The sequence below is a fragment of the Hermetia illucens genome, chromosome 3 (assembly GCF_905115235.1).
Source record: "Hermetia illucens chromosome 3, iHerIll2.2.curated.20191125, whole genome shotgun sequence".
NCBI classification, from domain to species: domain Eukaryota; kingdom Metazoa; phylum Arthropoda; class Insecta; order Diptera; family Stratiomyidae; genus Hermetia; species Hermetia illucens.
This window is the reverse complement of record NC_051851.1, coordinates 117,207,504-117,221,968: the sequence shown is the minus strand read 5'-3', so window position 1 is coordinate 117,221,968 and position 14,465 is coordinate 117,207,504.

The following is a 14,465-nucleotide window of genomic DNA, read 5'->3' as shown; positions in this document are numbered from 1 at the left end:
GGTCCATGACTCGGAGCCAAGATGCAATCATGATGGACTGTGCTTTCAACTTCCCCGAATAGTTATTATCTTTTCCAAAATACACCTTTAAAGTGGAGCGATCAAGCCTCAGTAGGCATACTATACTACATTTCTCTTAAAGCTCTCAGCTACTTACGTTCGTTAATATGAAATGCCTTTAGTTTTTAATTTTTAATTACCAGGTGCAGCGGGTCAATTGTCGGTGTGACTGCTCTATTTGATGCCTTGGCAATTAAGCAAAATTTAGGAGGAGCAAATTTGAGAGGGATCCGGCTCTCAAATAATTAGCAAGTTTCTCATAAAAAGTGCTTTACTCCACAATATGGGAAATATCTGTCTCTCTGTCCTCTACACTGAAGATGCTGTAAGAACCGGCTTGCAAATCATCAGAGGCTGCTCACAATTGTCAATAGAAAAATTCGACACCTGAAAATAAAAGCAACGTGCCATCAAGGGAGAGGGGTACTGTCAATAGTCACTTCATTGGGTGCAAAATATCCAACTTATATTGTCAGGATACCCGTTCAAGTTGGAGGAAGCAAGCATTCTGGGGGCCAGAACGATGTGTACATTTCGGAAACCAATCATAGATCGTTTTCAATAGCCAAAAACCGTAGTCGTGAAGTAAGTCCCTATCAGAGGTGCTAATAATGTGTCAGCCGTAATAAGTTTCAAGGGGCTAACCCAGTAACTGCCAGTGCTTTTAGTTGCCGTTTGCGCCAAGCAAGGGATACTATGAATGTATTTTTAGGTCCCAAATTGCAGGACCTGTCGAACGTTTCTCGAAAGCGATGGAAACCAGTTGCCCAGAAGCAGCAGCAGATATAACTAAGGCTGCCAGAAACAACCTGGAAAAACTAGATACTAAGTACTTCATTAAATTTTGAACACAAGGGCAGCAGCTTGTTTACGCAAGACGGATTGACGACAGAAAGATGACTGGAGTATTTGGTTTATTTTTTTATCCACCATTTACGCAACCATTGCCGCCAATCCTACAATTTCACTTATCAATGCTGAGGGCATTCAAGGTACTTAATCCGGGAAAAACAAAAAGATCTGACGACTTCGAAACTATGCTGCGAAAAATAAAGAGTTGGAATTCAATACCCTGGCTCCTTGGGTTCATCAGTCTCATTGCTATCAGTACAAACAACGCTAGGTAGTCCAATTGTTCCAAAATGAAACAAGTCGAGAAACCGGAAGCTGGACGCTACAGATATGAAAAGTTTTGTTTTTAGTATTTATTTTATAAAAATATTTTAGTGGACATTTGTTCTATCAGTACCTAGCACATTATATATGTATATATTATGTAAGAATATCCACTTTCGCGTGATACTGACATTCAAAGTCTTGTGTTTGCACAGAATTGTCAACTTTGACCTATTATAACTTTGTCAGTAATAATGCAATTTTCAGCAAACTTGATAGGGTGATGTATATTATAGCCTACATTGCTGCAAAATTTCGTGGGGTTTTGCAGTCAATTATTAAAAATTATAACAATATACCATTATTAACTTTAATTGAACAGATGGAGTATGGAGGGTATTTCGGAACCTTGGCACCATAAGCCTCTCGACTTTTTTCAGATTTTTCGGTTGAGTACTTTCTGAGAATGGGTCGTGAAATTGGTGATCAATTTCGGGCCCAAGCCCAAGACCTTTCATTTGATACTCTACATGACTATATTTGATGGAAAAAAGAATGTGCACCCCCTTTTGCATGTATAGGGAAACTCATCTTAAATTCGGCATAAAATGCATGAGTGCTCACAGTTCCCACCTTCCACCCATCAATCCATCGCTTAACCGTTTCCGAGAAAAATGCGTATGACAGACAGACGTACGGACAGACAAACTGACAGTAAACCGATTTTAATAAGGTTTTGTTTCACACAAAATCTTAAAAAGGAAGCGACGGTTAGACACACTAGCAGGGTCGTAGGGAAAAAATCCGGGTCCGGGATAAAAATTGTGGCGGTCCTTTTCGAAGTTTATTAACGAATCTATGCTTTTGTATGCTTCTTGTGCAAGTATATTTGAGTTGACTGTGTACGTAGTCCGTTACGTATATGCTTTTAGCTTGTCAAACTACACAATTTAAGGTGATATTCATTTAGGTGCTGAGTGGTTAGAGCACAAGACTGTCGTACGGAAGGTCGCGGTTCAAATCTCGCTGGTGGCAGTGGGATTTGTATCGTGATTTGACGTCGCATACCAGCTGTGAATGAGTACCTGAGTCAAATCAGGGTAATAATCTCGGGCGAGCGTAATGCTGACCACATTGCCTCCTACAGTGCTCTGTAATATACAGTTACGGTATTGAATGAAGTACTCTAACACACTTCAAGGCCCTGATCCAATATGGATTGTTGTGCCAACGATTATTATGATTATTTCCGAGTTATCACAATCTCGGCAGATGCCGGATTTTACCTAATACTAGCACTAAGTGCCAAGCATTTAGGCTCGGACGATCCTACCTACTTAAAAACTAAAGAGGCACTGGTGGTGGTGGCCGGTGGTAGGTCAGTGGGAGAATCCGTCCAGTACTCCCCGCAACATCGAGCACGTATGCAGAATGGTGTACTTCTGCATGGTTTGAACCAGACTGTGCGAAAGTCCCAGGACATCAAGGGAAGCCGTTAGGGATTTAGGTACAATACCTGTAGCTGACAATATTATGGGAACTACAACCACCCGCTCGAGACGCCAAATTTCTTTGATTTCCCGAGCCAATGGCTCATAGTTCACATTCTTCTCCACGTATTTCCGTTCAATGTTGCTATTATGGGGGATAGCAACATCAATAATATACGCGGAGCGACCCGTCTTGTCAACTAACAGTACGTCAGGCTTGTTGTGTGCGGTATGGCGATCATCAGAACTTGCCGGTCCCAATACATGCTGTAAGCAGAACTATCAAGTACTGCTTGCGGCTCATATCGGTAAACCGGACATGTTTAAGTAATCCAATTACTTTTTTATTTTAATAATCCGTTAAGTAATTAACACCACTTCTCATTTCAACAATCCTTATAAATATTTAAGATATTTTTAAATTAACAATTCATATGTTGTTTTCATTAATGTACACTTAACATTCTTTTTAATTCAACGAACTCAAAAAGACTTCTCTGCTCAATTCCCAACATGATATCTATAATTTGTGACAGGTCTCCTAAAACAAAATTACTCATCGCACACTTTTCTGAGATCTTCCACTCCATTGGCGTGCTACGCAAAGTGGATAGATCCGCACCATCTATTCGCTCGCACTCGCAACATTCGAAATAAATTTCGAATGCTGCGAATCCTGCCGCGCCACATCACTCCGCCCCCAGATGAAACCTAGGGGTTTCAGCGACTGATCCCCGAACTTCGTTCGCCGTTAATCCACAAAGCGGACACGACGTTGCTTCGGGGCGCACGCGGGTTTCAGCCTGGACAAAGAGACCGCCTTCTTGTGACCACCGATCTCGAGCTGGAAGAAATGTTCTCCCCGCTCGAGAACGCGGTACGGGCCCTCATATGGAGGCTGCAGCGGCTTCCGGACGGCATCCGTCCTGATCAGCACGTGCGTGCAAGTGTCCAGCTCCTTGGGCGAACAGGCAGATATGGACGAGTGTCGAGTGGGTGGTGGCGCTTTGATGCGTCGGAGATTGTCTCTCAGCAGACGCACCAACCCCGACTCCGTGAGACCCGATCTCTTGTCGAAGACCGGATCGCTTGGGAGTCTCGGGTTCTCCCCGTAAACCAGCTCCGCGGGGCTGGCAGCAAATTCCTCTCGGCGGGTTGTACGAAGGCCGAGTAGGACGAGAGGCAAGACTTGCGTCCAGGACGGGTCGTCGCGTGCCATAATGGCGGCTTTCAGCGTCCGGTGCCAACGTTCCAACATCCCATTGGATTGTGGGTGGTATGCCGTAGTCCGCTGGCGTTTAAAACCAAGGAGTTTGCCTAACTCGGAGAAAAGGGTGGACTCAAATTGCATTCCCTGGTCAGTGATGACCACTGCAGGGACGCCAAAGCGAGGTATCCACTCTCGACAGAGGGCTTCAGCACATGATTGCGCCGTGATGTCTTTCAGAGGTATTGCCTCAGGCCACCGCGTGAACCTGTCGATGATTGTGAGGCAATACTTATAACCATGCGAGTCTCGCAAAGGCCCTATTATGTCGAGGTGTATGGTGTGGAAACGCTTGGTAGTGCGGGGAAATGAGCCCACTTCTTTCCTAACATGCCTGGAGACCTTACATTTTTGGCATGCGATGCACTCTCTGGCCCAGGAATTAATATCCTTGTTCATGGAGGGCCAGAAGTATTTTCCGGTGACTAACCGGTTTGTTGTCCTGATGCCAGGGTGCGCCAAGTCGTGAACTGCGTGGAACACTTCCTTGCGAAATGTGGCCGGAATGTATGGCCGAGGTCCCTTTTCCGAGTCTTCGCAGCAGAGCGAGAGGCTTGAGCCGAAGATGGGCAACTCCCGAAATTTGTATTTGGGGTTGGACTTGAGGCTCTGAAGTGCTGCGTCATCCACTTGCGCCTTGGCAATAGCCGAGAAATCGAGTGAGGCGGGGATGTTAACTTCGGAGACACGAGACAAAGCGTCAGCAACAATGTTGTCCTTCCCGGACACGTGCTGGATGTCCGACGTAAACTGGCTTATGAAGCTCAGGTGTCGAAGCTGACGAGGGGACGCTTTGTCGGGCTTCTGTTTCAAAGCGAACGTGAGAGGCTTATGGTCCGTGAACACTGTGAACGGCCTGCCTTCTAGGGAGAAACGGAAGTATTTGATGGACAGGTATGCGGCGAGCAGTTCGCGATCGTAGGTGCTGTAGTTCCGTTGAGCGGGATTCAACTGCTTCGAGAAGAAGCTCAACGGCTGCCAAACTTGGTCCACCTTTTGGTGAAGGGCAGCACCTACTGCGTTGTCAGAGGCATCAACAAAAACGGCTAGGGGTGCATCTTGCAGAGGGAATGCCAAGAGCGTAGCGTCAGCCAGTTGTTGACGAGATTTGCCAAACGCGCAGATAGCCTCTTCAGACCACACGATCTCTCGTGTGTCCTTAGTTTTGGGGCCAGACAAGTACGCGTTCAAAATGGACTGGAGATGGGCGGCCTTGGGCAGGAAACGACGGTAGAAGTTCAGCATGCCCAAGAACCTCCTCAACTCCCTCACTGTCTTTGGACGCGGGAAGCTTGATATCGCTTGCACCTTGTCTGGGTCGGGCTGTATTCCTTCAGGGGAAATGAAATGGCCGAGGAATCTCACCTGTTGTTGAAGGAATTTGCATTTCTCAACGTTTAGGACTAAACCGGCCTCAAGGAGACGTTGAAAAATGCACTCGAGATGGGCTAAGTGCTCAGACTCAGTGGAAGAAGCGACCAAAACATCATCCAAATATACGAAACAGAATTCGAGGTTTCGCAGGACTGAGTGAATGAACCTTTGAAAGGTTTGCGCCGCGTTGCACAATCCGAAAGTCATCCGGGTGAACTCGAAGAGTCCAAAGGGTGTGCATATTGCCGTCTTTGGAATGTCTTCAGGAGCTACTGGAATTTGGTGATAAGCCTTGGTTAAGTCCAAGGTCGAAAAGATGCGGCAATTCGCGAGGTGATGCGCAAAGTCATGGATGAGTGGAATTGGATATCGGTCAGGAACAGTCTGTGCATTTAGTCTTCTGTAATCCCCACATGGGCGCCATTCGCCGTTTGGCTTAGGGACCATATGCAGTGGGGAAGACCAACAGCTGTTTGAGGGCCTGCAGATACCCTGTTGAACGAGTTGTTCAAACTCTTTCCGTGCAATTGCCAGTTTCTGAGATGGTAGAGGACGCACCTTCGAGAAGATAGGGGAACCAGTAGTGATAATGTGGTGCTGCACATTGTGCTTCACTGGTTTGGAGAGACTACAGTTGGTAGTAATCTGGCTGAACTTTTGGAGAAGTGCCCGAACACGAGAGTCGGTAATGTCTTCTAAAAGAACGGAAAGATTATTGCCTGGGTGAGATACCATATGTCCCGACGAATTAAGGTTGGTCGTGGAATCTATAAGAGACTTGTTTTGCAAGTCCACCAGCAATCCATAGTGACACAGGAAGTCTGCGCCTAGTATGGGGAAGCTGACATCCGCCAGGATGAAACGCCACGAAAACGTCCTACGCAAGCCAAGACTCACGTCCACTTGCCTATACCCGTACGTGTTTATGCGGGAGGAATTTGCTGCCGCAAGTTTGAGCGGTTGAGGGAAAAGTTGATGATGCTGGGGTACGGGAAGGACCGAAACCTCCGCACCCGTGTCGACGAGGTAGTTGCGCCTGCTGAGAGGGTCGAAAATAGTTAGGCGACGTGGCGCTGCGTTCTGGGTGGCCGCCGCCAAGACCCCCCGCGGACCTAGTTTTTTGCGGTAGGAGAGAATCTACACGGTAGCGTACATCTTGTCGCTTTATCCCCGAATCTGCGGTGGTACCAGCAAATCCCTGGGTCCGTGGACTGTCTTGACGACCTGCTACCTGATCGCCCTTTTCGGATGGCAGACCGCGAGCGTGCTCGCGATCTGGCGCCCGAACGCTGAGCGTCCAACGTCGCCCGCATCTCGGCCATACTGGCTGTTAATGCAGCAATCTCGCGCCTCAATTCACCCACCTCATCCGACGGTGGTTGAACGGCCGCCAAGGTTGGGCGTACGTACACCTCCTGAACCTGGTCGGCCGTCGCTGCCAGTTCCTCCAAGGAACCGGAGACGCAAGCGAGGATCGCCTGGGTGCCCTCCGGGAGCCGACGCAGCCAGAGCGACTTGATCAGGTCTTCGCCGATCTTACTCCCACCCAATTGCCTCATTTCACGAAGCAATTGGCTGGGAGTTCGATCACCTAAGGTTAAACCTGCCAGCAAGTGGTCTAATTTTGCCGACTCGCTTGCCGACAGGCGCCTGATCAACCCGCTCTTGAGCTGCACATACGATGTCGACTTCACCACGTCGGACACCAGAAGTATGGACTCTTCGTCCAGGCCGACCACCGCGTAGTTGAAGCGGGTCGCGTCCGATGTGATGCCGGACATTTGGAATTGTGCTTCCAAATGCACGAACCACAGTTCGGGGTTCCGCCGCCAAAACGGAGGAACGCGTACGGCGAGGGCGGTCACTTGCGGGTTCGATGGGCCCGCCGCGTCCCTATTGTCAAAAGACATCTTGTTTCACGAAAAGTACGAGATTGAAATGCAAACGCGGTGAGTTTATTCTGAAACGCGGTGAACTTTACACCGACACGGCAGGCCGCACCCACAAATGCACGCACGAAACGAGAAAAAACGAAGCGGACGCTATCCAGCGCAGACCAAAAACACCACCAATGAGAATGGAGGACTCGCGATGTTAAACACTTGCACGCCGTCTCTTGCAGCGATTTCAATTTTTTTTATTATTATTTATACAAAAAGTTGGGACAAACTCATTACGCTTAAAGAAGAGTGAAAAATACATGCGTGCCACGCGAGCATTTTAAAGTAAAACTAAAGAGAATTTCCTCAGGTCGTTAAGTTGCAGCGGTTACATTTGGTATGTATTTCGTCGTGGGGTCTTCTTATTCCGATAGCCGAGTAATCTGATGGTGATGTCCCGACGTGTGTCGCGCAGTACACTGTGTAGAGAAGGTTTGTTGATGGGGATGATGATGTGCTTGAGTTTTTCAATTATATGACACCTCGTGCACAGCCTTGAGGAATTGAGACTTCTGCATTTGGAGCATATCGATCTTCTCGATTTGTTCTTGGACGTAATCCAGTTTCCGTTTGAAGTAGTCTTTGGAGTCTTGTAGAATTTGTAGGCCACGAAGGAGATGGCTAGCAGGCCAATGGTAAGGACGATTCCTCCGATGAACGAGGGTCCATCGAAGTGGCGGCAATTCGGAGGAGGCTTGACCGTGGTTGTTGTGCTGGGACTAGGAGGCGTCGTTGGGGTTCTTGGAATTGGCGTTGTTGAAGTTGAGGTAGTTGAACTGGTGGTTGTGCGTTAGGAAGTTCCGGGGTCACCAATTAAGTAATCCAATTACTTTTTTATTTTAATAATCCGTTAAGTAATTAACACCACTTCTCATTTCAACAATCCTTATAAATATTTAAGATATTTTTAAATTAACAATTCATATGTTGTTTTCATTAATGTACACTTAACATTCTTTTTAATTCAACGAACTCAAAAAGACTTCTCTGCTCAATTCCCAACATGATATCTATAATTTGTGACAGGTCTCCTAAAACAAAATTACTCATCGCACACTTTTCTGAGATCTTCCACTCCATTGGCGTGCTACGCAAAGTGGATAGATCCGCACCATCTATTCGCTCGCACTCGCAACATTCGAAATAAATTTCGAATGCTGCGAATCCTGCCGCGCCACAATGTCCCGGTGATCAGCCCATGCTAATATGCAAGGTTTTGATGGATAACCTTACATACAGCATTATGCCTGGTGATGTATTGCACCAGTGCCATAACAGTACAGCCAGAAATGAGATGGTCCAACGTCTCTAACGCCGAACCACACATTCTGCACTGGTCGTTCTCCACCCGTTCTTTCATGATGAGCTTTTTATAAGCTCGGGTGGCGACCACGCCATCCTGAATGACACACATAAACCCCTCCGTCTCAGCAAAGAACTCCCCAGCACACAGCCATCTGTTCGACAGATGCAAATCGACAAATGGCTGCCAAAGACAATTCACGTGTTTACGTGCATTGCCTTCGACTTCCATTCATCGATCCGCTCTTGGTCCGACTTCACCCCACTCAGAGGATTGAAGGATCGATCCTTCAAGTTAAGTGGAGTCAGTCCACAGTCTGCCTTACAGACAGCCGCATGCAAGGGACTCGCCTGCTCCTTGCTGTAAAAATAAGCGCGCAGCGAGTCGACTTGGCGATGATGTTGTGCCGCCACGTCAACCACGCCTCTACCTCCGATGTCACGAGGCAGGTTCATCCGCTCCACGGCAGACTTTGGGTGATGCATTCGGAATTTGGACATAGTTGTCCGTATCCGCCGCTGGACGTTTTCCAGATCGGTCTTCGTCCACGGCAATATTCCGAATGCATAGGCCAGTGAAGGGATAGCGAATACATTCAACACGCTTATTTTATTCTTCCCCGAGAGATGCGATTTCAGCACCAGCTTTACACGTCGCAGGAATTCGGACAGCAGAGCTTCCTTCAGATCACCAACTCGAGCATGGGTTCCTTGCAGAATTCCTAGGTACTTGCAGAAGTCTGTCTCGGTCATAGCTTCGATGTGGGGGTCACCAATGCTATGTCCGGCATGCGGCTCGTGATGACCTTTGCGGATGGCTTGGATTCGACATTTGTCTAATCTAATCTAATCTAATTATGATTATTTCCGAGTTATCACAATCTCGGCAGATGCCGGATTTTACCTAATACTAGCACTAAGTGCCAAGCATTTAGGCTCGGACGATCCTACCTACTTAAAAACTAAAGGGGCACTGGTGGTGGTGGCCGGTGGTAGGTCAGTGGGAGAATCCGTCCAGTACTCCCCGCAACATCGAGCACGTATGCAGAATGGTGTACTTCTGCATGGTTTGAACCAGACTGTGCGAAAGTCCCAGGACATCAAGGGAAGCCGTGAGGGATTTAGGTACAATACGTGTAGCTGACAATATTATGGGAACTACAACCACCCGCTCGAGACGCCAAATTTCTTTGATTTCCCGAGCCAATGGCTCATAGTTCACATTCTTCTCCACGTATTTCCGTTCAATGTTGCTATTATGGGGGATAGCAACATCAATAATATACGCGGAGCGACCCGTCTTGTCAACTAACAGTACGTCAGGCTTGTTGTGTGCGGTATGGCGATCATCAGAACTTGCCGGTCCCAATACATGCTGTAAGCAGAACTATCAAGTACTGCTTGCGGCTCGTATCGGTAAACCGGACATGTCCCCGTGATCAGCCCATGCTTGTATGCAAGGTTTTGATGGATAACCTTACATACAGCATTATGCCTGGTGATGTATTGCACCAGTGCCATAACAGTACAGCCAGAAATGAGATGGTCCAACGTCTCTAACGCCGAACCACACATTCTGCACTGGTCGTTCTCCACCCGTTCTTTCATGATGAGCTTTTTATAAGCTCGGGTGGCGACCACGCCATCCTGAATGACACACATGAACCCCTCCGTCTCAGCAAAGAGCTCCCCAGCACACAGCCATCTGTTCGACAGATGCAAATCGACAAATGGCTGCCAAAGACAATTCACGTGTTTACCGTGCATTGCCTTCGACTTCCATTCATCGATCCGCTCTTGGTCCGACTTCACCCCACTCAGAGGATTGAAAGATCGATCCTTCAAGTTAAGTGGAGTCAGTCCACAGTCTGCCTTACAGACAGCCGCATGCAAGGGACTCGCCTGCTCTTTGCTGTAAAAAAAAGCGCGCAGCGAGTCGACTTGGCGATGATGTTGTGCCGCCACGTCAACCACGCCCCTACCTCCGATGTCACGAGGCAGGTTCATCCGCTCCACGGCAGACTTTGGGTGATGCATTCGGAATTTGGACATAGTTGTCCGTATCCGCCGCTGGACGTTTTCCAGGTCGGTCTTCGTCCACGGCAATATTCCGAATGCATAAGCCAGTGAAGGGATAGCGAATACATTCAACGCGCTTATTTTATTCTTCCCCGAGAGATGCGATTTCAGCACCAGCTTTACACGTCGCAGGAATTCGGACAGCAGAGCTTCCTTCAGATCACCAACTCGAGCATGGGTTCCTTGCAGAATTCCTAGGTACTTGTAGAAGTCTGTCTCGGTCATAGCTTCGATGTGGGGGTCACCAATGCTATGTCCGGCATGCGGCTCGTGATGACCTTTGCGGATGGCTTGGATTCGACATTTGTCTAATCCAAACTCCATCCGAATATCACGGCTGAACATGTCTATTATTCTCAACAGACTTCTAAGATGCTTGTCAGTACCAGCATACAGCTTGATGTCATCTAGGTACATCAAGTGTGTCAGTTCGCACTTAGCACGTAGGCCATATTTTATTGCAAAACCATGCCCTCTAGCATCATTCAGTAGCCATGAAAGGGGGTTCAGTGCCATACAAAACCAAAGAGGACTCAATGAATCCCCCTGGAAGATGCCCCTCCGTATACGGATGGGCTCTGAGGTATTAGCACCCTCAGATGTACGGACTGATAAGGTGGTATGCCACCCTTCCATGACTGTCGCCAAAAACTTTATTAGTTTCGGATCAATGCGATACAGATGTAGGATGTCGATTAGCCAGGTATGCGGAACGCTATCAAAAGCCTTGGCATAATCGATATAGCAACTGAAGAGGTTTCTTTGGCCTCTAGTTGCTTGTCCTACAACTACCGAGTCGATAATGAGTTGCTCTTTGCAACCCCTTGACCCAACTCGGCAGCCCTTCTGCTCCTCGGACAGAATGTTGTTGGTCTCGAGGTGCGCATTGATCCTTCCACTAATAATGGACGTGATGAATTTGTAGAGGGTTGGTAAGCAAGTGATCGGTCTTGTGTCTGCGGGGTCCTGCACCGTGTCCTTCTTAGGGATAAGGTAGGTAATCCCCGCAGTGAGGAAAGGTGGAAATTCCTCCGGCCGACTCATGACCTCATTTATACTGCGTGCCAACCGACTGTGTACGCTGGTAAATTTCTTATACCAGAAATTCTGCACCCGATCCAGACCTGGGCCCCTCCAGTTCTTCGAGCTGTTTATGGCTCGTCGAACTTCCTCTTCGGTAACATCCGCGAAATTCATGCCAGGTGTATTGACATGGCGGGTGCCTTCGGCGGTGATCCACTCAGCATGCTCAGCATGCTGGGCAGGTAACCCCCAAAGTCCACCCCAATACTCTTTCGCTTCCGTCACCGAGAACTGTATTGTCTGGGCGCTCTGTTGGGATTCGTTGAGAGATCTGAAAAAGCTCCGCTGGTTCCTCGCGTATGTTGCATTCTGGACACGTCTGGAATAACTTTCGCCATACCGCCGTAACCGACTGCATATGACAGAAAGTTTCTGTTTTAGTGTGTCCAGAATTTCAACTACGGGTGTCTCACAGGGGATGGCATAGTTCCGGTAAACCCTCTGCACTTTGTTTCTCACCCGTCGGCTGGCACTGCCAGTGCTGATCTGAATCAGTCTAGCAATGTCCTGCCTTAGTGAGTCCCGCCGACGTTCCAGACGAATTTTCCATGGTGGATCTCTTTTGTCACTCAAACCAATAACACGAAAGCGAATCTTCTGACCGTGCAATCTGATAGCCGCAACTGCACCACAATACACAAGTGATTGTAGTTGCAGCAGCGACATATCAGCACACAGTCGAGATGCAATCTCATCATTGATTTGAGATAGAATTCCCGGAGTTGCTGGAGATGCATAGAGCCTGGGAATGTCTGGTCTATGCAAAGGATCCATATCCGAGAATTCTATACACGCTCTTTGGAATTCGTCCCGAACCTCAGCGGAAACCTCAGCTGGACGGTGGAGAAGAGTGCTTCGGCGAGTACTGAACCTGTTGCCAGCAGTGCGGCGTGGTGTTGTTGGTGCCGCCGCCTCTGCCCCCATCGACTCTCGGTCACCAGTTTCCCCGATGACTTCAAGTCGAACACGTTCCCTGATGGTGGCCGGGATTGTGTCGCTGCGAGTAATAAAGCGGTACTGGTCTGCGACTCGCTGCACAGTCACGTGCGCGAATTGCGGGAAACGCTCGACGAATCTCTGGTGCAACAAGGGGCGGTAAGATGTTGTACCCGCCCCCGCCGTTATTTCGTAGTAGGAGCGGATGATGAAGAGGTTCATTTCTTCAGTCCATTTCATCCGCTTCCTACGCGAACCTGCTGAAGTGGTCGCCACAGGTTGTGGCGAAACAGCTGCAGCAGGCGGAGCTGTGCTCCTGGTCGTCGTGGCGCCTAGACGTCGAACCGCCCCACGACTAGCGGTTTCGACGCCGTGCTGTCCATTACGAGAGCCCGACCCAGTCACCAAGTCAGACGACTCCCGCCGGTTATCCGCACCGGACCTTAAATTTCTCCTTCTTCTCATTTTTGGTGGTGCATTTTATCCCTAGCTGCCAGGTGTGTAGATAGCTTCCTTAGTGAGTAATCTGCAAGTCTGCAAAGTTCCTGCACTTTCCTCACCTACCCCCTGAGACGCTGCGGTGGCGTACAGCCATTCAGACTGAAGCTATCCATCCCTCCTCCTTTCACAACCGGGCTTGGGACCGGCTTCGGCGGATTATTATTATTATTATTATTCACTTAGGTTGTAGTGCGTTTACACTGAAAAGACAACTTCAACCTGCTGTAACCTTCACAGTATTAGTGCGATTTAGACCAAACTTGGATATCATGCTTCATACCATAGTCTATTTTACTACATTTTTATGACTCTAGGATAAACTTAAGGAGGCTCCTAGTCCAGTTCCCGAAAAAATTGTGATGTACTATTACTATCTTAATTTTAGGCGATATCGGTATTTAGGGTATTTTGCCACTTTGCCATTTTTTCCACCTTTCCACTAAATTGCGCGTCAATTGGTACAGTCGTTTCTCTGTGTGCCAGGCAGACAGACAGATAGATGGACATTGAACCGATTTTAATATTTTGTTTTACACAAAACCCCAAAAAGGCTAGAGAAGCTTATTGTTTTCGTCTACCCTAAGCCCATGCCAACTGGGCTGTTGACTTTCCGACGGCTAAGAAATATAACAATATTTTTGCTAATCGTCTCGGCAACATACCCCCTCAAGACATGTGTTTTCAAATGATATTTAGCTTTCTTAAGAGGTTATTTTTAATTAGCTTGATTAAACTTTTATAGCGATATGGGCGATTACCCGATTCACCTGATTCACCCACTGTTAGGGAGCGGAGAAGAGTTTCTTAGCCCTCCAAATGTTAACGGACATTTTCAGTAGTAACCCCATCTGGTGCGGATTCTGCGATAGCTCAATCCTTCACTACATTCTTCATACTGTTTGGTGGATTCGCATCCGGAAGCCACAAAATGAAGTTTACGATAATTCATTTGATTACGGCCACCTGAATGATGTCATGCACCCTGGGCTCACATATTAGTTTTCAGAATGCTTCCAGGAAAGCTTATTCGAAATTCCCAACACTCACATTGTGTCCATTCCGAATTTAAATTCAAAACATGTTTTTTATGAGACATAAACGACGTGGACAAAAAGATAAATTTCATTAGATAAATAAAGATGACGAGACCATTTAGAAATCTGATTGTCGAGGATTGGAATTCAAAATAAATTTTGGTATCTGATTTCTTGTGCAGAATAATCTTTCAGTACTGTCGGCTGAAAGTAGCTGTTACTGGAGATTATTTTATCACAAGATTAATCGAGTTATCCTGGCTAAGTATCAATCAACTGAACC